The sequence below is a fragment of the Peromyscus californicus genome, unplaced genomic scaffold, assembly GCF_007827085.1.
Source record: "Peromyscus californicus insignis strain IS unplaced genomic scaffold, ASM782708v3 Scaffold_6__1_contigs__length_162567912, whole genome shotgun sequence".
NCBI classification, from domain to species: Eukaryota; Metazoa; Chordata; class Mammalia; order Rodentia; family Cricetidae; genus Peromyscus; species Peromyscus californicus.
Window position 1 is genome coordinate 63,415,304 of NW_026294584.1, and position 23,229 is coordinate 63,438,532.

The 23,229-nt window shown below is 46.2% G+C and overlaps 1 protein-coding gene across 4 annotated transcripts in view; it reads left to right on the top strand.

Moving 5' to 3' along the window:
* Dpp6 (dipeptidyl peptidase like 6) overlaps nt 1–23,229 on the top strand; it is an 883,656-nt gene that overhangs the window by 402,392 nt on the left and 458,035 nt on the right. The window lies entirely within an intron of this gene.

Here is a 23,229-nt window from a genome sequence, read left to right on the forward strand (position 1 = left end):
GGGAGCACATGCTGTTTAAACTTGTGTGGTCTTTAAAAGTGTTTTAGGGAAAACTGAGTTGCAGATAGGAATGACATGTTTCTTCCATGACACATAAAGAAGACACAGAAGCCTGATTTAAAATACTAGCATAGCTTTGCATATGCTAATTGGTCAAGAAATATATAAGCACTATAGTGGCCTTATGCAAGGCTGGGTCTGCTTGGGAGAGAGGTTATAGCTTGGGAGCATAAGTAGGGCTTCTGATGTCAGGTCAATGGCTGGGAGCCCAGATGGGGTTATAGTGACCGGAGGTGGTTGGCAGTTCCCAATGGTGTATGTGTGTATGTGAGTGTATACCCGGTGTGTGCCTATAGGTTCCACTCTGGTGCTCTGTGCTGTTTGCTGTATTGACTCAATGTTTCTTGCAGTCAAAATTATGTAAAAACAAACATGAGATTAATGGAAATTTTGAGGTCTGGGGACACCCTCGGTGGTTAAAGTGCTGCTATTTAACCATGAGGACCAGAGTTCAGATCCCCCAAACCCACTGAAATGCCAGGGGCCCACCTGAAATTCCTACTTTGGAAAGTAGGGACAAAGGACTTAGCTCCAGAGCAACATGGCTACGTCTGCAACGACTGCAGCAAGCTCTGGGTTTGGATGAAAGACCCTGCCTCAATGCACGAGGCAGAAGAATGATTGAAGGTGATTCTCAACATCAACCTTGGGACTTCACCTACATGCATGTGCTCATGAACTCATGTGCACCCCCACACATGCATGCAAAGCATGCAAACACACACACACACACACACACACACACACGCATGCACACACACGCATACCATATACACACACATGAAAATGGGAGAAAACAAAGGAAAATTCAGAATGTTTTGTAATCTGACAATAGCCTGAAAGAGAACTGTATCTTTAATGCAAGCATGGCAATAGACCAGAATATGCCTGGGTCCCTGATCTTTGGAGGAAACTGGGTAGAAATCTACCAAGTGCCTAACCAAAAACACAGATATATAAGAGCAGGAGTTTTGACTCGGTATGAAGCCTTTTCTCAAAGGGAGCAATTCTGCAAGAAATAATCAGAGACCTAGAGATAAATGTGGTGTGGAAAAGAGGGAGGGGGTGTGGGCTCTGAGGACAGCCATTCCCTCAGTTGTACTATGGTATTTAGCTTACCTTAGGCTTATATACATTGAGGTGAGTAGGTGTGTTTTACAGTTTAGGCCTCGGCACTGTATAAACTGGGTGTGCTGGGGCATTCCTGCAATCACAGAACTGCGAAGATAGAGGCAGAAGAATCAGAAGTTCAAGGTCATCCTCTGCGACATCAGGAGTTTGACCTAGGATACATGAGACCTCAAAGTAAGGGAAAGATGGGGGGGGGGATGAAGAAATGGGCAAAAGAAGGGAGGAGGGAGAGGGGGGAAAGGGGAGGGAAATCTGGAGTCAGTATTTTTAAATTTAGAGCAGACTAACATATTGAAGGAGAGAAGAAACAACTTAATCCCTCTCCATCCTAGGAAGCTGCCTAGAAGTGGGTAGACTCAGTAGGTGTCCCCCCACCAACTACAATGAAGTCCTAACTGACTGGCTTCTGGATACATCAGAGAGTGAGTATGTTGAGATATAATAAAGAAGCCAAGTTACTGCGAGGTGGTTAGCAGTAGCCTGATCCAACATGACTGGTGATCTTCTAAGAATGGTATGTTTGATCATATAGTAAGACATCAGGAATACCCTTCACAGAGGGATGGCCACATGAGGATGCAGATAGAAAATGTCACCTACCAGCCAAGGAGAAGAGCCTCAGAAGCAGCCAGCCTCACTCACTTTGATCTTGGACTCCAACCTTCAGGACTGTGGGGAATTAGATTTCTGTCATTTAAGCCATCCAGTGTGTGACACTCTTACAGGAACCCTAGCAAAGAAGTATAAGTAGATTAGGCACGGAGGGTGAGAAATGGGGGCTCGACTTTAAGTGTCCTCTAAAGAGATGTCCAGTAACCCTCAAAGGAAGAAAATGCTATAGGCAAAGCATATATAAAGTATCCCATCAGAGGTAAAGTGGGATAGAGGCATTTGTAGGCAGTGAAGCCATTCCCTGACTTGGAGCCAAGTGCCTTTCAGGGCCTTCCTTGGACCCCAGCTACTTCCACGGCTAGTCTTCTGGATTAACTACATTTTCTACTCACTGACCTTGGCCGACAGTCAGTCCGGCAAGGACAGAGAGTGGTTTGTAAGAGTTTCTATTTGATTAGGTACCAGGATGGAGACAATTTCCCCACAGTGTGGGCCAAGAATCTGCTCACCAATTCAAAGGGGTATAGCTTGATATGAGGGTGTTACCAATGACTCAATACTTTCAGGTGGGTGAAAATGTTGGTTTCCAATCTGGGAAGCAGTCAGGCACAAGGTCACCTTGATGCTCACATCAAAAAGATAGTCCAGACTAGAAACCCGTGTCTCTTTCTCAAAAGGACAGGGAAAAGGAGGGCAGGAAAACAGGGAGAGAGAGAGTCACTAGAAACTGCAAGCTATGCCAGATCAGCACAAGAGGGACAGAGACTAGCTTGGGAGAAAACTGGGATGTTCTGCTCTTACTGGGACAGATTCTTCTCCTCTAAGACCCACTTAAGAGAGGCAATTAGAATAGGTTAGGTTCTAGTTCCCCATGAGTCCTGTCTAATTCCATAGCTGATTGTGGGAAATGTCTGATGTTAGATCACCCACCCACCCCCACACTCACAGCTCGAAGTTTTATCATATTTGATGGAAGGAAATAGACATTAAGATGCAAGACCTCATGTCATTTTGACCAATAGGGTACCATGAAAAGTGAGTGCTTCATTAATTCCTGGTTTTGACATCCATTTTTTTCTTTTCTTTTTATTAAGAAAATGTTTTCATTCATTTTACACACCAATCAAAGATCTTCCTCTTCCCTCCCCCCCCCACAAGCCTCCCCTCCTAACCCACCCCAGACTTCCACCCACAAGGAGGCAAGGCCTCCCATGTGGAGGCACATTCAGTAGAGACAAGTCCAAGCCCTTTCCCCTGCCTCAAGGCTGCACGAGGTGTCCCATCACAGGTAGTGGGCTCCACAAAGCCTGCTCATGCACCAGAGATGGATTCTGATCCTACCACCAGGGAGCCTCCCAAGCAGATCAAGCTACACAACTGTCTCGCCATGCAAGGGGCTTAGTCTAGTTCCATGCAGGTTCCATAGCCATTGATCCAACTTTCATGAGTTCCCTCTGGTTTGGTTTGGTCATCCCTGCATGTTTCCCCATCATGATCTTAATGCACTTGCTCGTGGAATCCCTCTTCTCTCTCTTTGACTGAACTCCTGGAGCTCTGTCTAGTGATTGGCTGTGGATCTCTGCATCTGCTTCCATCAGTCATTGGAGAAAAGTTCTGTGATGACAGGGTATTCACTGGTCTGATCTCTGGGGCAAGCCAGTTCAGTTCAGGCACCCTCTCCACTATTGCTTCATAAACATAACACCAGTAACATAGACACTGAGAACAACAATTAATAAATGGGACCTCCTGAAACTGAGAAGCTTCTGTAAGGCAAAGGACACAGTAAATAAGACAAAATGACAGCCTACAGAATGGGAAAAGATTTTCACTAACCCCACATCTGACAAAGGGCTGATCTCCAAAATGTATGAAGAACTCAAAAAACTAGACATCAAAATAACATACAATCCAATTTAAAAATGGGTTATAGAGCTAAACAGAGACTTCTCAAAGGCAGAAATTCAAATGGCCAAAAGACATTTAAGGAATTGCTCAGCATCCTTAATTATCAGGGAGATGCAAATCAAAATGACTCTGAGATACCATCTTACACCAGTCAGAATGGCTAAGATCAAAGAGAGCTTATGTTGGAAAGGATGTGGAGCAAGGGAACACTAGGGAACACTCCTCCACTCTGGGTGGGAGTGCAAACTGGTACAGCCACTTTGGAAATCAGTATGACGGTTTCTCAGAAAATTGGGAATCAATCTACCTCAAAACCCAGCTCTATACCACTCTTGATCATATACCCAAGGAATGCTCAATCATACCACAAGGACACTTGCTCAACTATGTTCATAGCAGCACTATTTGTAATAGAAACAACCTAGATGCCCATCAACTGAAGAATGGATTTAGAAAATGTGGTACATATATACAATATATACAATGGAGTACTACTCAGAAGAGAAAAACAATGACATCATGAAATTTGCAGGCAAAGGGATGGAACTAGAAAATATCATCCTGAGTGAGATAACCCAGACTCAGAAGGATAAACATGGTATGTACCCACTCATAAGTGGATACTAGATATAAAGCAAAGGGTAATCAGGCAACAATCCACAACTCCAGAGAAGCTAGCTAACAAGGAAGACACAAAGAGGGACGCATGGACCACCCTGGGAAAGGGAAATAGATTAGATCTCCATGAGTAAACTGGGGATGAGGGGTGGGCAATGGAGGGTAGAGGGGATAAGGGATGAGAGCATAAGGGAATGGGATGGTTGAACTGGAACATGGAGGGAGGGTGGGGGGATGCAATGAAAGAGATACCATGAGGGAGAGAGACATTATGGGGATAGAGAGAAACCTGGTGCTAGGGAAGTTGCCAGGAATCCCCAAAGATGACCCCAGCCTGGACATCCATTTTTGAGTCTTGTTTTTCTTTGGCAGAGCTGAGGTGGAGCCCAGAACATGCTTGTAGGCAAGTGCTCTACCACGGGGCCATCCCCTCAGACCGACACATCTATGTTGGTCCTTGTTTTCGAGAGGCATCTCTTGTGATAGCCTCATTCCAGGTTCTGTGCTTTCTAGACACTTCTCTGCTGTGGTCTTCTTAGAGGCTTGTATGAAGGTGGAGTACTATAAAAACAAATTGCATGGGCAACTAGATTTCCCAAACACCACTTTGACATGGAACTCAAGGAGGCTGTGCATGTTGAAAAGTCACCTTTGTGTTCAATTTATCCTTAAATCTCATTATATATAATGCATCTACTAATGAAGAACCCAGGATGTTCAAATTGAAACATGACATGCATGAAACTCACAGCAATGGTTTCAGACTGTGGTAGGGCCAGAAGTCAGCACACACACACACACACACACACACACACACACACACACACACACACACACACACACACCCCTCATGGTGCCATTTGTGGGTGTGGACTATCAGATTTTGTCACAGAGTTTTGGATTGAATTCTTGTTCAAGCTCCAAGTAGATGTTACTTTAGACAAGTCACCTGTCTCTTTAAGTGTACTTCCTCTTAAAAAGTGGGAAACCACAAACGATTTAGATTATTATAAAGGTTAAAATTACATTAGCAAAAAACCTTAGCATAGAACTTGGTGGAGAGTAAGGAGAGCCCAAATTAATAGCTGTAGTGATGATCATTATGTTGGTGATGTTGATAGCGAAGATGGTGATAGTGGTTGTGATTGTGTTTATAGTGACAATGGTGGTTGGTGATGGTAACGGTGACCATAGTATTGATGGTGGTGATGTTAATCGTAATGGGTTGGCAATAGTGATGTGAAATGGTGTTGATGGTGATGATATTGGTGGTGATGGTGATAATAGTGATGGTGTTGGTAATAGTGGTATGATGATGGTATTGACAATGACAATGACAATGGGATGATGATATTGATAGTGGTGATGGTGGCAATGATGTGTTGGTGATGGTGATGATATAATATCAGTTGTAGTGATGATGGTAATGGGTCACATATGATGTTGATAATTATGGTGAAGATGATGTCTAATTATTATCTCTTGCTGTGATAAACTATTCTGAAAAAAAAGCAACCCAAGGAAGAAAAGGTTTATTTGACTCAAGGTTATAGGGTACAGTCCATCATGGCAGAAAATTGGGGCAGCAGACACTTGAAACAGCTAGTTACATCCACAGTCAGGAACAGAAGAGCAATGGATACATGCATGTTGGTGCTCAGCTTGCCTTCCTCATCTTGTATATTCTAAGATACCCTGCTTATGGAATGAATGGTCCTGCTCACAATTGAGATGGATCTTCCCACGTCAGTTAATGCAGTCCAGAAGTCTCAAAAAATTTCAGGGCTAACATTAATCCAGACAATCCCGTATAGGTGCCAGGAGGCTTGACTCCTAGGTGTTGAGTTGACAATACCCTCACAGATGGTCTTGGTGATGTTGCATCCTCCTCCTTAACTAAGCTAGAGTCACTGAGTTTTGCAAAAATATAAACCAATGCCACACTATTGATGGCACTTGGAGGAATAAAGCTTTTGGTCAATGAAATATACTAGTGATGATAAGATAGTTCCTTGTCTGAAGGACAAGTGAAATAATTTACTGGATAAATATTTTTTCCATTTTAACTTTCCTCTATTTAAAAAAAAAAAAGCTTTTGGGAGTTCTCAGTAACTTCTCAGAATGTAATGGATTTCTGAGGCTGGGTTGAGGAAGCTGCAGGTTGGCCTTATTGTTTCTCAAGTCTGAAAGGTTGTGGCTATAAGGAATTCCCCATACTTGCTGTGTTCCATGAGGAATGGAATTTATGCTTTGTCCTCAACATTATTTGGAAGATGAGGTACATCTGTACCAATATAGTGATCTGGACAGTAGATCAGGGTGTCTGGTGAGGACCTGCACCATCTTGGATCAAAGATGGCCATTTTCTGTATTCTCTCATGGAGAGCAGGGGAGGCAGAGTCCTACTCTGGAATCTCTACTGATACAAGTACTAGTTCCAGCTACAAGGGACCCCCCACAACTCCATCATGTCCTAAGGGCCTCACCTTCTAATAACATCACATTGATAGTTAGAGTCTCAGCACATGAGTTGAGAGCATACACATTCAGACCACAGCAGACTTTCTCCAATAAACTATATGGTTACTGTCTGTATAAAGCAAAGCAGGCTGAACATGGATCATGTTAAGGTTTACAGCAGGAGAGCAAGGAGCCCATCTAAAGGGGCTGGAAGATATCTCTAAGTGCCCATCTCTGGATATGGCTGGAGCCATTTAGATATAACACAGAACTGAAATGGTGCTAAGGGTAACTGAGCTCTGATTCTAGTCTGTGAACAAGAAACTTACGTTTGAAATGAATGCCAAGGCAGTCTAGTTACAGTAATGCCCTGTGTGGCTTTGCTTTTATTTTGCTTCCTGTCTGCAGACAGGCTCCTCAGTTTTGCTGGGCTTTGATTTTTTTCTGTTAATATGTGAGTCTAGGGGTCTGGGGAGATGACTCAGTTAAGAGCACTCACGACAGTCTGCAACTCCAGTTCTAGGGGATCCAACGCCCTCTTCTGATTTCTGTGGGCATTGCATGCAAGTGGTACACACACATACAGTGAAAGCTCATACACACACAATACAAATAAATCATTTTTTTTTTAGTGTGTGATTTTGGACATGTTTAACTTAGAGTCACATAGATCTATATCTTATAGATCTTTAGAATTCTTTAAAATATTCACAAACAAGGCAATGCTCCCAAATAACAGAACATTGATTTTAAATGCTTCTCCCAGGCCCCGAAGGTATAAATTAGACACCTGCCTTCTGGTATTGTCACAAATAGAAGAAAAGCAGGAAAAACTGGTGTGATTCTCTTGTCATTCTCAGACATGTCAGTTTTGTGTCCAGCCGTAAATAAGGAAAAGCACACATGCACACGCACATGCACACACACACACACGCAGGCATGCATGCACGCACGTGTGCACATGCTGTCTGTCATGGTGCTTGAAACTCTGGTCCACACTGAGATCTCCATTTCATGCTTTTCTCCCCATGATTAGCTAGTTCTATCCAGCTCTAATTTTTCTTGAAATTGGAGGAGGAAGATTGAGTTTAACGTGTTGAAAGGAGAGGGGGGTGGCTCTTACGCATTTCTTTTTCCACAGCCGCTATGCTGTGTCGCTATTACGTGTATTTAATCACGCCATTATCAAGTTGGAAATTAAGTGTTGCCATCCAATTTTACAACATGTGCTTGGGGTGTTGATCTGATTATGCTGGATTGCTATGCGTGAGAGATGCCTTACATTAATTTAGAAAACCTGACTGCGACTGTTTATGAAGTAATTTTATGGAGGAAACGATTTCAAAGGCATAGTAGAGGGGGAAAAATCACTTTTCTGAAGACTAGCAAAAGAGAATCTGGGAAGAATGTAGTGTAACAGCATAGCCTCAGAGGGAACTGGGATCTATAAAGGGCTTAGGAAACCATCACCTCCAATGTGGCGTGGGCCCGAATGGAAAATAGAATACCCAGGATTCTGTGTTTGAGGCTCCGGAATTTCAAACTGAGCTGTCTGATCCATTTGGGTCCAGGAGGTCAGAGTGGATTTTTCCCGAGGGAGAGCTAAGCCCCAGCCTTGGGCACATATGTCCTGAGTTCCTGAGTTCCAGGAGAAGGAGTCAGGGCAAGGACGCTTCTACAGAGCAGGCAGTGGTTTTGCCTCAGGTATCTTCTCTCTAGTTGTGCCTGTGGGGGACTCCACTGTGGGGCTAGGGCTAGATGTGATTGCAAAGACAGGCCATGCCATCCTATGGCCCACGTGACTATCTCCTTTATCATCCACAGAACACCTGGTTTGTGAGGACCAATTTTCCTTTTGTTGAAAAATCTCTCTGTGCAAAATAAAAAGGAGGAGTGTTAAGCTCACTAACAAGGCATCTTAGCATGGTAACAAGCTGTGATTAAAGACTGGGCCCCGCTCAGCAGGGCAAGCACTCTTCCTGGAAGTTTCTTGGTTTCCTGATGTCTGTTACTTGGGCTCAGAGGACTTCCTGTCTTCATTATTCAGAGGGAAGAAGCTCAGAAGTTTTAAGTTAGGAAGTAATCTGTGCACATGCACTGTCGTCAGTTGGGTTTGTCTCTATGTAGTGTGATGAGTCAGTGACTCCCTGTTTATTTAATCATCAAATCAGACTGGAGATATGTGGGTTGCCCCTTTCTGGGGGAGCCAGGAAATACTCCATCAGCCCTTGCGGTAGCTCCCTGGCTCACACTGCCCACCTGAGGCAAAATGATCTCATATACTCAATGCTCAGATCTAGTCTTAACCCAAACCCTCAGACTGAACAGCTGGTATGGATCAAAATTCCTCAGTCCCCTAGGCTTCCCATGTCCTGAAAAAATCTTACCCATCCTAATGGATAGATGGGTACCCTCAACAACAAGTACCCCAGTTTTGTCACTTTTGAGCTGCTGGGTGCTACCACAGTGCTGTGAAACAGCTAAGCCGCATGAGCATCTGTGTCTTGCCCCATGGTTCTCAGCTGGGTTGTCTCCTAATATGAACTCTTAACAGGATGGAATGATCATCAGAGTGACAAGCATGGCTCACTAGAGCATCACAGTAGACCTCAGAGGACACACCTGTCACTTCGAATGGCTCTTTGGGGACATCTGTGAATTTAGTTCTTAGAGTGTGTTAGTGTAACTGCAAAGGACATTAATCCAAAGGGAAGCATTCTGCAGACTGTCAGGGCGGGCCTGACACGAAGATGGCTTCATCAGTACTCAATGCCACCTGATTCCACAAAGGCCCTGGGCAGAGAACACAGCACAGTCCCTCTCCTCCAGTCTGGAGTGTGCCTTGCTGTGCTCATAGATGACAGAGACTAGGGGAAAAGGGCTGAGGGAGATAACTCTGTAAATAAAGCCCTAGTTATGAAAGCATGAGGCCCAGAATTTGGATTCCCCCACCCCCAGAACCCACATGCTGTGTTTCTTTTCTTGTTGCTGTGATAAAATACTCAGACAGAAGCAGTTTTAAGGATGAAGACTATTGTGTCTCACAGTTCATAGCGTGGAAGCCAAGGCAACGGGAACCTGAAGCCGCTGGCTGTGGTACATCTGCCAGAGTCAAAGGAAGAAATGGATGACTGCTGCTCCTGCTCAGCTACCTCTCTCCACTGAAGTGCAGTCCAGGATCCCAGCCAGGGGATGTCCCCACCCACAGTGGGCACGTCTTCCTACCTCCGTTAATACAATCAAGATAAACCTCCAGGGGCATGCTCAGTGATTCTAGATTCTGTCAAGTTGACTATTAACACTATCACACAGAAAATTCCTGATGGGTGTGGTGGCCCATCTACAATCCTGGCTCTCAGGAAGCAGAGATGGGGCAAGCTGGCTACCACCATGAGCTGAATAGGCTAGCTCCAGGTTCAGGGGGTGACCCTGCCTCAGGAAACAGAGAGCGATCAAGAGGATACTTTATGTCAACCTCTGGCCTCCACACAAGTCTGCATACATGTGTGCCTACACCCATGTGAGCACACACACACACACACATGTACAACCCACACATATATACAAACACACAAAAGAATGTTAGAAGAAGCGATTTTTTTTAAAACCAGAAAAAAAATAATGAATTCTGTTATTTGCAGCAACATGGATTAACTGGAAGGATGTTCTGTGAAATTTACTGATCAGCTGGCTGGGGACTCTTTGCTCGAGCTGGATAGGAATTATGGGTAGGTGGAGAAGAGCTCTTCCAGTATCAGCAATCCCGGTCAGGTACCCATGGCCAAGGGGTTTTCAGCTCCAAAATTAGAAGTCCTGGAAGCCTTTGCATTCCTAGGCTTCCGGAAGCAGTGGGCAGCAGCAGGCTGCAGTGGGTGGTGCCTTTTAGTGTCACAGTTTCCATCCAGGTGTCAGACTTCCCCCTACACCAGCATGTGTCAGGGGCCTGGGCTCACAAAGCTCCCCAGTGCTCTGGAACTCTTCCAGTAAGGACAGTGCCTCTCAATGTCTCACCTTCAGTCTCTGCCTCTTCTCAGCCCTTGCTGGCTGACTTCACTTCTGCTGCCACTGCTTATGTCCCAGCCATTTCCTAGACCCCCTCAGCTGCTCTCATGGCTGCTGTCACTCACTGCTCTGCAGCCTCTCCTGCTACTCCCATCACATCCGCTCCCCTCTCATGTCCTCACCAGCTCGGCATGGTCTGCTAATGACAAAGAGCAAAAGGTAGGCAAGGAAAGTCCACTCGGGTCAAACCTTCCATTGACCCTAATGCTGCAAATGCCTGGGGACCGCACAGGAGAGGGTCTACCAGCCCACTCTCAAATTGAGCCTGCTTATATGGTGAGAAAATGGGTGTGTGCACCAATCCAAGCAGCCCTTCATGCAAACACAGGACTGTTCTGCACAGTCATGGCACAGCCCTTCAGGAAAATGAGAAACTACACTTGTATTAATCACTTCAGTTCCAAGAATGAGGTTCCCCCAGTCACAAGTCTTCGGCTGGGCCGCTGGGAAGAGTGCTCTCCCTCTGGTCTTTGTGGAAGAAACCTCAGAGTCTTTTAGAGTTCTGGGTCTTGTGACAGCAAAAGTCTGCCTCAAGATGTTTGGAATAATCATGGCTAACCTGTACCTTCCGGAGCTGGAGTTGTGTTTCAGCAGCAAGCAGCCTTGATTATCTTGCCATTTTTCTTAAGTTGTCTATAGTATGTTCAAAGTGGCCAGTGCTGACACAAGGTTGGCGGGGGTGGGGGTGGGGTGGGGGGGTCCAGTTAGCTGTTTGACTGGCAGTTCTTCTCCTAAGAGAGCACCAGGGAAGAGACTAGCGGGTATCAATTAGAGAGTCAAATAACCCCTGCCCCCAGCGGCTTAGCTTATGTAAAGAAGAGACTGACTTTAAAAGGGAAGTCTGTGAGGAAGGTTTACCATTCTCAGGAGAGTGCTTTAACCAGTGCTGTTCCAGGACAGGCTGGGTCCTTCTACTCTGTCTCAGAAATGGACATAAAATCAAACACTGTGGGATCACGACTGCACTCAGATGTAGACCCTATGAAAGCTAATGCAGTAGTAGTTGAGAGTAGACTGGCAGTCATAGAGGCTGGGAACCATGGGAGGTGGGGGATGAGAGAAGTCAATCAAGAGGTATCGAGCTCTAGTGATGGGGGAATAAGCACACCGTATGGTGAATGATTGGCACACTGCGCTATTTCCAGATCGCTACAAGAGTATTTTGAATGTTCCCAGGACAAAGGCATCATGCCTTTATGAGATGATAAATACTGTTGAGTACCCTGGTTTCATAGCATAAAACAGCAAAATATCACACAATCGCCTATAAAAATGTGTTACTAGGATGTGTCAATTCAAATCAGAAAAAAGACAATTGTCCTGATGTAGGCTTTCATTGGAATAAAAAAAAACCAGAGAAGCAGAAAATGCCACTGAACTTAAAACATTTACATTAAAAAATAAAATGTCTCAGAAGGATGGACAACCTGCTTTTGAACCAGCATACTCTCCACAGGTCCTTGGGACATGATGGTAAACCACACATGGAAGTCTGTGCACACACACACACACACACACACACACACACACACACACACACACACCAACAGAAGGTAAAGTTATCTTTAGGAGCTCAGTTTTCTTCCTTCCTTCCTTCCTTCCTTCCTTCCTTCCTTCCTTCCTTCCTTCCTTTCTCCCTCCCTCCCTTCCTTCCTTCCTTCCTTCCTTCCTTCCTCTTTCTTTTTCCTTCCTTCCTTTCTTTCTTAAAGAAACCGTTTTCAGTTGTACTACAATTACATTACTGTCTTCCCTCTCTTTCCTCCCTCCAACTCCTCTCAAGTCCTCTACTCTCAAGTTGATAATCTCTTTTTCATCTATTACTAACACTGTGTCCATACACACCACACATAATACACAACTTAAATAATGGAGGAAAGTAAAGCATCTCACTCTGTCTGGTAGCTGTGGCTCACCTTGGCACAGATTATGGTGGTGTCCACGCTCCCGTGCAGGTGGACACTGACCTCACCATCTGCAGTGTGAAAACCCTCTCACATGAGTGCTCCATATATGGTCTGACCCAGGCTGAGTGGCCAGGTCAAGGTGAGCAAGGTCAACATGATTCTTTGCTCACACTTTGATGAACAAGGCTCAGCCACTCAACACAAAGCCAGAAACTCCTCCCACTGCACCCCACCCCCATGGCTGACTCCATCAATGGCTACTCTGTTCTGTTAGAAAGGAAAAAGGGAGCTGGAGATGACCCAGTCAATAAGTGCTGAGGCCCTGCATTAGATCCCTAGCAACTGCTTAAGATAAAACACCCAAGCATTGGGCTGGAGAGATGGCTCGGTGGTTAAAAGCACTTACTATTCATGCAGAGGGCCTGGGTTTGGTTCCCAGCACTCACAGGTGATCTTATAATCATCTATATCTCCAGTTCCAGGGAATCCAGTTCTCTCTTCTGGCCTCTGCGTTCACAGGCTACTACACTGTGCAGTTACATACATGTCAGCAAAACACTTGTACACATAAATTAAAGTAAATAAAAAATTAAAAGCCCAGCATGATGCTGCATACTTGTAATCTCAGCTCTTGGGAAGCAAAGCAGACAGATCCCTGCATCTCGCCTGCCAGCCAGCCTAGTGTACTTGGCTAGATACAAGGCAAGAAGAGACCCTGTCTCACACAGCTTGGTAGGCAGCACCCGAGGAACCACACCTGAAGTGGACCTCTGACCTCCACATGCACACACACACACACACACACACACACACACACACATTCACAAAAATAAAATAAATAAAAAGAGGTGGGGAGATCAGCAGAGAGTCCATCCTGGGCACATGGGAGGGGTCAGCAAGCAGTGCTGACCAGCCCTAAAGCCACCGAGTGAATGCAAGAACCCAGACTGAGCAGTACTGAGTTGTCTCAGCCTTTCACTAGCTTGCTGACTCAGAAAAAAAAAAAATCCAACTTACAACACTGTGGGAAATAGTTTCGCATTCCAGAAACTTCCAAATGGCTTTCACTTGCTGTCGGATGAGATGCTTTCTTTGAAGAATTTGTTTAGAGCTTTGTTTGCACATGCAGCCCGGAGAAAACTCATGGGCTGCAGTGGCTGTCCTCACCCAGCGTGTCACCAGTGTAAGCAGATGGTGTTTATGATGGCTTTAGCATATGACTGACTGTCTTTTCCTCACTTGAAACTATGTGCAAATGAGAATCTTTGTCTGTGGAGAAGTAATTTATTGGGGCTGGAGAGATGGCTCAGATATTAAGAGCAAGTACTGCTCTTTCAGTGGACCCAGATTCAGTACCCAGCTCACAACCTCCTGTAAGTCTTACTCCAGAGGATTCAATACCCTCTTCTGGATTCCATAAGTACTCCACTCACATGAGTACATACCTACACACAGACACACATAGATATACACATAGTTAAAAATGAAAAGAAAATATTTATAAAGGTGTGACTACTCAGCTTTCAATCTAGCACTTATACAAATATGCATTTTTACCTTCAAAAATGTTACCTACAGATGTACTCATTCTGTTAAGGCACCATCGACTAACATGTTTGAAGATTTTAAGTGTCTCCACTATATTTTGAAATATGTTCAATGGTATCAAATTATAGTCCTTCCAATAAAGATTTGTCTACAAAGTATGTGATGGATATGTTTATGAGCTAGTTTTGTGCCAATTCAACACAAGTTAGAGTCATTTGGAAGGAGGTGCCCTCAGCTGAGAGAGTGCCCCCACTTTTTGGCCTGTGGCCAAAACTGTGATACATTCTTTTGATTGATGATTAACATGAGAGGGCCCAGCTCATGGTGGATGATGCCACCTCCGGGACTGGTGGTTCTAGGTGCTATAAGAAAGCAGGCTAAGCAAGCCAAGAGGAACTCGCGAGGAAGTAGCATTCCTTCATGGCTTTGACTTCAGTTCCTGCCTTCAGGTTCCTGCTCTGAGTTCCTGCCCTGACTTCCTTTCATGAAACTCTATGACTATAAGCTGGGGGAAAAATCTTTAAACTCCAAGTTGTTTTTGGTTATGATGTTTTATCACAGAAATAGAAATACTAAAACAGTATGCTTACATGTGTCTAGTATGTGCATACAGTCATGTATGTATATGTGTTGTGTACATAAGTGTGTTTGTAAGACATATATATGCATGTGAATGAATGAGATTGTGTACTATGGATAATTTGGAGGCAGGTATGGTGAATAGCATGGTGGATTTGCTGTTTGGTGTTATGGTTCACATAAACAGTGTATGTGTGTGTGTGTGTGTGTGTGTGTGTGAGAGAGAGAGAGAGAGAGAGAGAGAGAGAGAGAGAGAGAGAGAGAGAGAGAGAGAACATAGTTGTTGTGGCCGGTTTTGTGGTCCAAAGACAGCCTTTCATGTCATTATCATAGAAAAGAGAAAATGTCCTTCTCAGGCTACAGCTACTTATAGGACAAACATGTAAATAGAGTCATTTAGAGCACAAGCATGTGGCACTACTGTCATGACATTGAGTTTCTTTCTTGCTGTGCTACTATACATAACTGCATAATTGTTTTCCATCCACAAGTCGGTAGTTTGATTTCTGAGCCTGGTAGGAACTCCTGAGAGAGTACACCAACATGTCTACTGGAAAACAGAAAGTCCTGAGTGGAGGATGGCTTCACCTCACACCGGGATTGGCAAGCTGCCTCTGCGAAGGGCGTGCCACACATCTCTAATCTGCGCCAATGCCCAGGCCATTTTGTACTCACTGGATTTAGCCTTAAACAAGAACTCACACCCCTCACCTCCAGAGGAAACAATTCCTCCGTGAAGCCATTCCCAATCCCCCATGGCAGACTGTGTCATTTCCTATTGAGATAAACATATTAGCCTGCTGTTTTGAATTCTAATGTTTACATCCTACCCAGAGATTAGAGCGTGATGTAATGCTGAGTACTGTTAAGAACCATCAGTAGGACATTGTCAGAGGAAAGCTGCATTTAACCCAGATCAACGTTAAACAGTTGTTTATCTCCCAGACTTCATTCAGTCAACACGCCGGCAAGGAACCGTTCTGGTAGCAGGTCTGCCACTGCTGCCAGCCTCGTTTCCAGCTCTTCCTGTTCTGTGAGCATTTGCTGTTTTACTTTTGTAAATGACTCCCGTTCCAGGGCTCTGCTGTGTTCGAGTGAAATGTAAACATGAATCCCTCCGGGCATGAGGGACTCTAGTCCTGTGATCACCTGCCATGGTGAACACATGGTGGTGTCCAGGCTGCTGGAAGGAATGGGCCACTGAGGCAGGGGCCTAATGCACACTCAAGACCCCCACTTGTTCTCCTTTCTGCTCTGCCCCTTTGAGCTGCTGATCACTTATGCATGAGATGCTGAGGATGTTGCCGGTTGCTGTGGGGACCAGGCACAGCATGTCTAATGCAAAACTTGGTCTTATTGTAGCTGTTTAATAGATAATGGCCACAATTATAACTATTAATAGTTAATTAACTACTAATTCAATTTACATTTGGATTTAATTAATATTCATATTGAATGGGTTCCTTATCTACTTTGAAAAAAGTATTTTCAGAGTCAAATAAATCATTCTTACGAAAATGACAATATTGACATTGCTGTGTTCCTTACGTCACCTCCCTCCAGTTCCTAGATGTAAGCGTCAGCATTGACGGACTGCTCTCTACCCAGAGTCAGACCCCACTCTACACATCTTACAAATACAGATAGTCCCTGGCTTATGATGGCCCTCCATGGGTGCTTTCAATTACACAATAAAGTAGATATGATCCGAGGTAGGGAAGCCATCTTTCACATTTAAACGTTGACCTTTCCCCAAGTCTATTACATATCTCCTAACAATGACAAAGAATGAGACAAATGCCACTTATGGATTTGTTTTGGCTTGCAGTTGGAGGGGGCGGGGAAAGCATGGCAGTGGGAGCCTGAGGTAGCAGGTCACATTGTATCCATAGTCAGGAAGCAGAAAAAGCCAAATGCTGGTGCTCAGCTTTCTCCTCTTTATATAGTCTTGGACCCAGGCTCTCACAATGGTGCCTTCAACATTAGGGGTGAGTTTTCCCACCTCAGTTAACCCAGTCTAGAGACTCCCTTGCAGACGTGCCCAGGGGGTAACTCTTGAGTAACTGCAGATCCCATCAAGTTGACAGCATTAGCTTCACACCAAGCCAGTATGTAACGTGGTTCTCTGTTTTGGAACCAGGAAGCACCAGCTCTCCCTCAGCCCTGATCACAAGGGGAGGCAGCCTACACTCCATGCTTCGCTGTTTTGCTGAAGCCAGGAACCTCACCAGCGTGGCAGGTTACATGCAGATTTCAGCTTAGAGGATTGTTAGCTGATAGTAGGCTTTTTGGAATGTAGCCCCATCTTAAGTCAAGAACCGTCTGTATCAATGTGCAACCTTCACAGCCATCCCAGAAGCAATCAGTCTCATCCCAGTTTCACAAATGAATCAGCAGGTAAAGAAACTTGACCACAGGCAGTGATAATACAGCAGACAGCTAGCTGTTAAGTAGCACGGATACCATTTTAAATGTCAGAATGTGTCTGTCAATGGTCAGCTGCGTCTGCTAAGAGGTGTCCTTATCCTGCAGGCCATGTCTTCCTTTGTGCCTCTCTTGTGACCATCCTTCCATAGACTTGCTCCCAGCTTGTTTATGAGCCACACAGGCATGCAGACCCACACAGTGACACCATACATGGTAAAGTCACCTAATCTGACCGAATCATTAGAAAGCAAGCATATCTGTAGAGTACAAGTGTCCATCACCTTGTGATGGACAGGATGCACTGCAAGGTAGTAGGGCTGCAAAGTAGTAGGATTGTATGTCACGAAGCACTGCTGAGGTCTGGAGTGGGTCTTTTGTGTTCTAAACACTTACAATGTGACATTTTGTTCCTCAACATCACCTGTGTGTGGCTTGGAAGAAGACTGGCAGCCAGAGTTTCCATCCAATAGTGGCAACTTGTGCCAGGTTCTAATTCCTTGGCTGTCCCATCCGATGACTGTACCTCACCGAGGTCATCTTACAGCTGTCTGGAAGGGCACATGTCCCTGGCAGTCTGCACAGACTTCTTTAAACAGTGTACAGGTAACAAGGCAGAGGTAGCAGTAACTCACAGTGATCCGTGTTCCCGAGTAACTCAGATTCCTCCTTGCTGGCTCCTCTGGAGAGATACATCCACTGTGGGCAGATACAGCTCCCCCGACAGACTCAGATGAAAGGACCAGTCTGCAGCCCAGCGGCTTCCTGCCCAGGCAGTCATGTGTGCTTTCCTGTGTTGCAAAGGAAATTATAAGTGCTGATTAGACACTCAAGGGAAAGTGCTTGCACCAGCCTTTCCCTGAGAAGGGAAACTGTACAGAAACCTCTCACGAGTGCCTGGGTAGATCAATACAGAGCGGTTTCCCAATGGGATTAGAAATTGCTGTAAATGTCTGGTTGAACTGGGAGATTAACTAAGAGAGAATCTTGACTCTTGAGGGCCACACCCAAATGCTAAAGTTCCTGTGACATTCAGGTCAGGAATCAGCTCAGTCCAGACTCAGAACATGGCTGACTTACCTCTCCAGTCTCAGAGGCAATGAATCTACAGACACAGGATGACTGACATTCTGCCTCTGGTTCCCATCCTGCTGTGGAATATTGAGTGATCTCCGGAGGCAGCTGTCTCTGGACTGGGACCAGTGCCTCTTTGCCCTGCCCATCTGCCCTCATCCCCTAATCTGCTCTCCAAGTTTCCCATTACCTTTTATGATCACCAGCATGTGAGACAGAAAAGGGGGGTGTAGACATGAACTCTGCATTATTCAGGATCCTGGATGTGGCATAGTTGTCTAAGTTTGAGCAAAGTACTGCAAGGCTCTTTGCCTCAGTTTACCAGTCATCGAAATAAGAGTCATTATCACCTACTTGACAGGGTTATTTTAAGAATAAATGACTTAGGTGAGGTGGCTCAGTCAATAAATCTCCTGCCTTGCAAGCAAGAGGACCTTAGTTCAATCCCAGAACCTGCATAAAAAGGCAATGTGTGATGGATCGCACTTGTAATTGCAGCTCTGGGAAGGTGGAGGCAGGTGGATTCCCAGGGCTTACTGGTTAGTCAGCCTAGCCTAATCAGCAAGCTCCCAGCCAGTGGATAGTGCTTGAGGAATGACATGGAAGGCTGACCTGCAGTCTCCATATGCATGCACATGCATACACACATACCCATGCACAGATGTGAACCACACACACACATGCATGCACTCACCACACTCATGTACACACACTCATGCACAAATGTGCACCACACACACACACGTACAGACACACAGATGCAGTTGCAGCACACACACACACACACACACACACACACACACACACACACACACACCTGTGGGTGCACACACATAGAGTAAATGATTTAATACTTGGGTAACTGCTGGGAGGCCTGGAATACAGCACTTGCTCATGAGACCAAGACACAGACATCGTGGTCATCTTTATTCCGTAATCACCAGGAAGCGTGGACAAAGCAATGGGGGAGGCAGCACTTTAGCCATTTTGGACAATCTCACTCCAGGCAGAGCTCTTCTCCTCAAAAAACTTGTTCTTCATTTGAGCTCAACAGTAATGAGTAGTAGTAGTAGTAGTAGTAGTAGTAGTAGTAGTAGTAGTAGTATGTGTGTGTGTGTGTGTGTGTGTGTGTGTGTGTGTGTGTGTGTGTGTGTGTGTGTGTGATGTACTTCTTGGTATGTATGTGCACTTGTGTATGCAGATGTACAGGTTGTGGGTGTGGTGAAATCAAAGGTCGACACTGCCTGTCTTTCCCCAGTCACTTTCCTCCTGTATTTTTGAGGTCTGTTGCTGAGTCTGAAGCTCATGGATTGGCTGACTAGTGAACCCCAAGAATCTGCTTGTCTCTCCAACTCTCTTACCCCACCCCACCTACTGAGGTTGCAGACATGCAGCACCACAACAGATATGCAGCATCACACCTGGCTTTTTACACGGGTTCTGAGGATCCAGACTCAGCTTCCACGCTTGTATGGTGAGCTGTAGTAACTGAGTCACCTATCTCCCCAGCCCCAGGTTTTACGGATTCCATGCAGTAAACTCTGACTGTCACAGTGTGGAGGTGATCCTGTTTTAATTCCTTGTTTCCTCTGCTGTGAATGTGTTAAATGCATGCAGAGTCATGACTACAGAGAGCACTGTCTGTGGGGAGAGGACTGTCTCTGTGAGGAGAGGGCAGTCTGTGAGGAGAAGACAGTCTGTGAGGAGAGCACTGTCTGTGAGGAGAAGATTGTCTGTGAAGAGAGGACTGACTGTGAGGTGAGGACAGTCTGTATGGAGAGCACTGTGCATGAGGAAGACTATCTTTGAGGAGAGAACTGTCTGTGAGGAGAGAACTGTCTATGAGTAGACTGTCTGTGAGGAGAGCACTGTCTGTGAGGAGAGCACTGTCTGTGAGGAGAGCACCGTCTGGAGGAGAGCACTGTCTGGAGGAGAGCACCGTCTGGAGGAGAGCACTGTCTGGAGGAGAGCACTGTCTGGAAGAGAGCGCCGTCTGGAGGAGAGCGCCGTCTGGAGGAGAGCACCGTCTGTGAGGAGAGCACCGTCTGGAGGAGAGCACCGTCTGGAGGAGAGAACTGTCTGTGAGGAGAGCACTGTCTATGAGTAGACTGTCTGTGAGGAGAGCACTGTCTGTGAGGAGAGCACTGTCTGTGAGGAGAGCACCGTCTGGAGGAGAGCACCGTCTGGAGGAGAGAACTGTCTGTGAGGAGAGCACTGTCTATGAGTAGACTGTCTGTGAGGAGAGCACTGTCTGTGAGGAGAGCACTGTCTGTGAGGAGAGCACTGTCTGTGAGGAGAGCACTGTCTGTGAGGAGAGCACTGTCTGTGAGGAGAGCACTGTCTGGAGGAGAGCACCGTCTGGAGGAGAGCACCGTCTGGAGGAGAGCACTGTCTATGAGTAGACTGTCTGTGAGGAGAGCACTGTCTGGAGGAGAGCACCGTCTGGAGGAGAGCACCGTCTGGAGGAGAGCACCGTCTGGAGGAGAGCACTGTCTATGAGTAGACTGTCTGTCAGGAGAGCACTGTCTGTGAGGAGAGCACCGTCTGGAGGAGAGCACCGTCTGGAGGAGAGCACCGTCTGGAGGAGAGCACCATCTGTGAGGAGAGCAGGAGAGCACCGTCTGGAGGAGAGCACTGTCTGTGAGGAGAGCACCGTCTGGAGGAGAGCACTGTCTGGAGGAGAGCACCGTCTGGAGGAGAGCACTGTCTGGAGGAGAGCGCCGTCTGGAGGAGAGCGCCGTCTGGAGGAGAGCACCGTCTGTGAGGAGAGCACCGTCTGGAGGAGAGCACCGTCTGGAGGAGAGCACCGTCTGGAGGAGAGCACCGTCTGGAGGAGAGCGCCGTAGACAAGGCAGGCTCTGTTATGTTTCACTCTGTTCCACGGCCTGATAATGAAAAAGATGAGAGTTTACTTTTGAAAACTCATTTACTCTCACACTCTCCAGACCCATTTGTCATCCATTTTTCCTGTCATACTGAAGGGAACCTCTAAGAAAATAGAATTAATTCACAGCACTGGTTTGGTTTGTTTGGTGTTTTGTTTTTTTAATGTGCGTTCCCCAGCATGGCCTTCTCAGCTTCGGATACTGGAGTAGTAACTTCCTCATTACAGCGACCAAACACCGGACAAGAAACAATTTAGGGAGAAAGGTTTTGTTTGTTTCTTTATTTATGTGGGTGTGAGTGTGTGTTTGTGCACGTGGAAGCCAGAGGAGAGGCCTTTGCGCGTCTTGCTCTACCACTCTCTCCCTCATTGCTTTGAGACAGAGTCTCTCACTAAACCTGCAGTGAGGCTGCTGGCCAGCAAGTCCAGAGACCCTCCTGTCTGCTGCCCACAGTGCTGGGGTTACAGGCACACCCAGACATGCCTGGCATTTTCCCGTGGTGCTTGGATCTGAGCTCTGTTCCTCATGCTTCTACACCAAGAGCTCTTAGGCCGTCTCTGTAGCCCCTGCAAGCTTTTATTTTGTTTGGTGGTTTGAGGACACAGCCCATGAAGATAGGGAAGGTTTATTGTCAGGAGAAGCTCGTGGTTGTGGCCCTAGGAACATGAGAATGTTTGCTTACACCCTCTATGGGTCAGGAGACAGAGAGGGCCAGGAAGCAAGGCTAGGCTGGAACCCCCAAGGCCTGTCCCCTCATAACTTGCTTCCTGTAGGTAGGTCCCATTTCCTATGGAGGACGTTTAACACCAAATCACAATGTATGTATACCATACATTAAGAAAGAGTCGGTCTCATTTCTCCCAAACCAGGGAACAGACAAGGGAGCTTACATTTTAAGGAATGCGAAAGGGATTCACCAAGAGAGAGAGATTTGGTCTGAAGTCAGACTGCAGCTCACTCAGCAGCCCCAGGCAATCCCATCATCTCTATGAACCATTACCATGGAGGACATCATGTTGTGATGCTTAATTCATGGGCTTCTGCCCTCGCCTGCCCAGGGTGGACACTGAGCCTGGGGACAAAGCCACAAGTGCTGCAGGCAGGCCGTAGCAGGCCATTTAGAGAATGCTGCGCACAGGCAGGTGGGCAGGGCCACGGTCTGTGAGGTCTCTTCCTGAGACCTCACAGAGTACATTCCCCTCTCAGCAGGGAGCTATGGACAGGTCCTGAACTGTAAGGTAAACCTCCCCAATAACAGATTTTGTGAGCAGATAACCTCAAGCCCAGACAACAGAAGACTCCATCCCTCTCCTGGGCCACGCAGCTTCTCTGTGGCCTGGAGAACTATGGTGGTTAAAATGAGAACTATCCCCCATGGCCTGTGTATACAAATGCTTGGTCTCTGGTTGGTGGTGCTCTTTGCGGAGGTTATGGAGACTTGGGGCTGGATCCTGCTCTGTCACTTTCAGGATCCTCCCTCATCCGGGGACAAATGAGGAAACATCTCTGGCTGGCATCCCTACAGGATGCAGGCCCCATCCTCTTCTCACATGAGACAGCTCTTTTCTCCACCCGGCAGGTTCCTTCTGTTTAACAGAGAATGCAAAAAATGACAAGGCCCCTCCCGATGGCCTTCAGGGTCATGTAGTCTGTGCAAGTGCTGTGACCTGCAGTTACCAGTATCTGAGTATGGACACCATGGAGCCAGATGCCACTCTGACTTATCCTTCCTCTGACTGGGCTCCCATCCATCTCTCAGGTCCAGTGTTTCTTCTGCACCTTCTTATTAAGACGAAATTCTTGGTAAATAGGTAATCACTTCTGAGGATGTGGCTCAGTGTGAATTTTGTCCTCATGTGAGCAGCTGCAGAACATGTGGCATTTACTTCAACAGTGACAGCAACTATTCACTGGGGAGATCTGCTCCAGGAAGGATTTGTCAGACTTCTGTAATTTAGCCAGAA